The 2573-nt window shown below is 45.6% G+C and overlaps 1 protein-coding gene across 3 annotated transcripts in view; it reads left to right on the plus strand.

Moving 5' to 3' along the window:
• Cdkl4 (cyclin dependent kinase like 4) overlaps positions 1–2573 on the plus strand; it is a 57055-nt gene continuing 54482 nt past the window's right edge. Inside the window, exon 1 of one of the 3 annotated variants that reach the window (XM_048804509.1) lies at positions 1–77. The gene's annotated coding sequence lies outside the window, so the exon portion shown is untranslated. Of the gene's footprint in view, positions 78–1203; positions 1221–2573 lie in introns of those variants that run through there. The other 2 variants (XM_048804510.1, XM_015479737.2) reach the window with 2 other exon arrangements.

A 2573-nucleotide genomic window follows, 5' to 3' on the forward strand; every position in this document is an offset into this window, starting at 1 on the left:
CATGGCCGACGCCCTGCCGACGCCGTAAGTGCCGATCCCCGCGGCTGGCGGGACCTGGGTCGCCGGCGGAGAAAGAGGTGGGGTCTGGGTGGAGGCTCCCAGAGGAGGATCGAGGAAGAGGAGCGGGCTGCCTTCCCCTTCCCGGCCTCTGGAAGACCAATGGAGGGCAGGGATCGAGGGGAGGAAGCGACAGGTGGCTCCCGGCCTCGCATGACCGGCCCGGTGCGGGGCTGGGGACGTCCCTGGGCCCAGGATGTGCGGTCTGCGGGGAGGGGCTGCGGGAGGGCGCGCGGAGGGCGGGCCGAGGGAGACCGGGTGGCCGCCCTCTCGGGAGGCGTCCCCAGAGGAAGGCCGAGGCGAACCCCTACGTCGATTGTGTAAGTTCTGTGGACCTCTGGTTTTCTGAGGATAGTTGTAATTAGTCCCATTGTATTGTCACCAAGACAACTTTATACATCCTCGTATGGGTTCTTTTGAAATGCAGTGACTCGGTATTGTTGTTTATTAATAATAATATATTATTATAATTATCATTATTATTATTATTTGCACTGGGAATTGAACATAGGTGTGCTCAACCACTCGCCCACATCCCAGCCCTTTATATACATATACATACATACATGTGTTTGTGTTTGTGTGTATGTGTGTGTGTGTGTAGAGATAGGTTGCTAAGTTGCCTAGGGTCTCGCTAAATTGCAGAGACTGGCTTTGAATTCAGGATCCTCCTGCCTCAGCCTCCTAAGCCGCTGGGACTACAGATGTATGCACTGCGTCCGGCTTTTGGTATTATGTTTATAAGACAGGTGAGAATGATTGATAGCCCATTTTCCTGAGAAACGTATTAAATTTAAATACACGTTTGGCTTCTTCATTAGAAACAAGAAAAACAACATAGCAGGTTGTGACTTTAGCTTGTAGAATCCCTAACTGGTCTCGCCTGACCTTTAAAAGCTCTCCTTTCTTCCATCACTCCTAAAGCCTCTGTTGAGTTTCCTGGAACATTTTAGTTTAGAAAATTTTTTTCCCCACTCTTTTCCTATTCTCCACTTCTCTTGCTGTATACTTAGGCTTATTTAAGCCCTCAGGGCTTGATCTGTTATACAATCATGGGAATGTTATACAATACATAATGGACCTCCAAGTGTTTTCTTGTTTCTATGTATTTCGTTTTGCAGATCTTTAAGGAAAATTTCTGAAGAATTTAATGATCCATTCAAGTATGTACCTACCTGTGGGTCTCTTTATCTTCATAATCACCAGTGGGTCCAAGACCATACCTGTCTTGGCCTTTGTACATAGAACTTCATTACTTGGTAAATGTTGAAGTCAGGAGACCCTGTATAGCTCCAGTTGAAGGTCACTGGTAACTACAAACAATATTTTCAACCAGTTGCATCTATTTCTTGCTAATATCTATGTCACCATTTAATTGTATCAATAATCACAATGTACTAATTGCCTTTCCTTAAAACAAAATCATTTTGTATCTTCAGTAGAAAGTTTAGCAAATAAAACAATGCTACCATTTGACAGACTTGGGCTAACAGTGCAAGAACAATGTGGTGCATAATGTTTTAAAAAGGAGTAGGGGGAAGTCAGCAGGTGAGCAGAGAAAGAGGCTGATAGTGGAGATGGCAGAAGACTAAGCAGAAAAGACGTTGAGTTAGATATTTTTGAGGAGGGATGATGCTGGATTCTTTTGATGTGGAGAAAGATTTTTTTGTTGTAACATAAGCAGACAAAAAGGAGTTAGATAAGACAGTTTAAAACATGGATTTTCAAACTTACAAAAAATAGGAAATGAACTCCCATCGAAGCTCATTAATTGTGTACATTTGGCTTCATTTGTTTTACTTCCGTTCTCTTCCTTGCTCACTTTCTTCTTTCTGACTATATTAATTTTCCTGCACCATTTGAGAATAAGTTGCAGTCATCATATCCCTTTCGCTATTAAGTACTTTAGTGTTGAGAACCACAGCCCAAGGGGCCCCAGCAAACTTTCAGACTGCCAGCTGATGATTGGCTCACAGAGGCCCCAGCAACTTCTAGCTGATTGGCTCCTCTGCAGTGATGCTCATTGGGCTGTTTCCCTGCCCTTTCAGACCACGGAGCTGCTCATTGGGGGACTTTTTTGGCTCCGCCCATGTGACCCAGCCAATCGGCCTCAAGAGCAGGAGGAGTGGGGGAGGTTGAGAGGCTTGTGGGAAGCCGGTGGTGGCAGTTGGGCTCTGAGGGTTTTTCCTGAGGAGCTGTTTTGTTTGGCGTGTATGGTTCTAAAAATAAAGTTTGTTTCTTTTGACAAGTGGCTCCTGAATTGTGCCCAGCCAGACTGCGGCATTTAGTGGCCCGCACGGGGAGCGACTGAGGGTAAGTGATAAGGTAAACTGCTCACCCCTGAGGGCAGGGTGAGAGGATGGGTAGCCATTTTAAGATTCCTCTTTTGTTTTGCTTCACTTTTGTTTTAAGTTACCTGTCCCTGGAGATGAGTGAGATGGAAGAAAAACCGCTCACATCTGAGGAAAAACTATTTACGTCTGAGGAACAGATAGGGAGAAAGGATGGATGCACAT

The sequence above is a fragment of the Marmota marmota genome, unplaced genomic scaffold, assembly GCF_001458135.2.
Source record: "Marmota marmota marmota unplaced genomic scaffold, marMar, whole genome shotgun sequence".
NCBI lineage: Eukaryota > Metazoa > Chordata > Mammalia > Rodentia > Sciuridae > Marmota > Marmota marmota.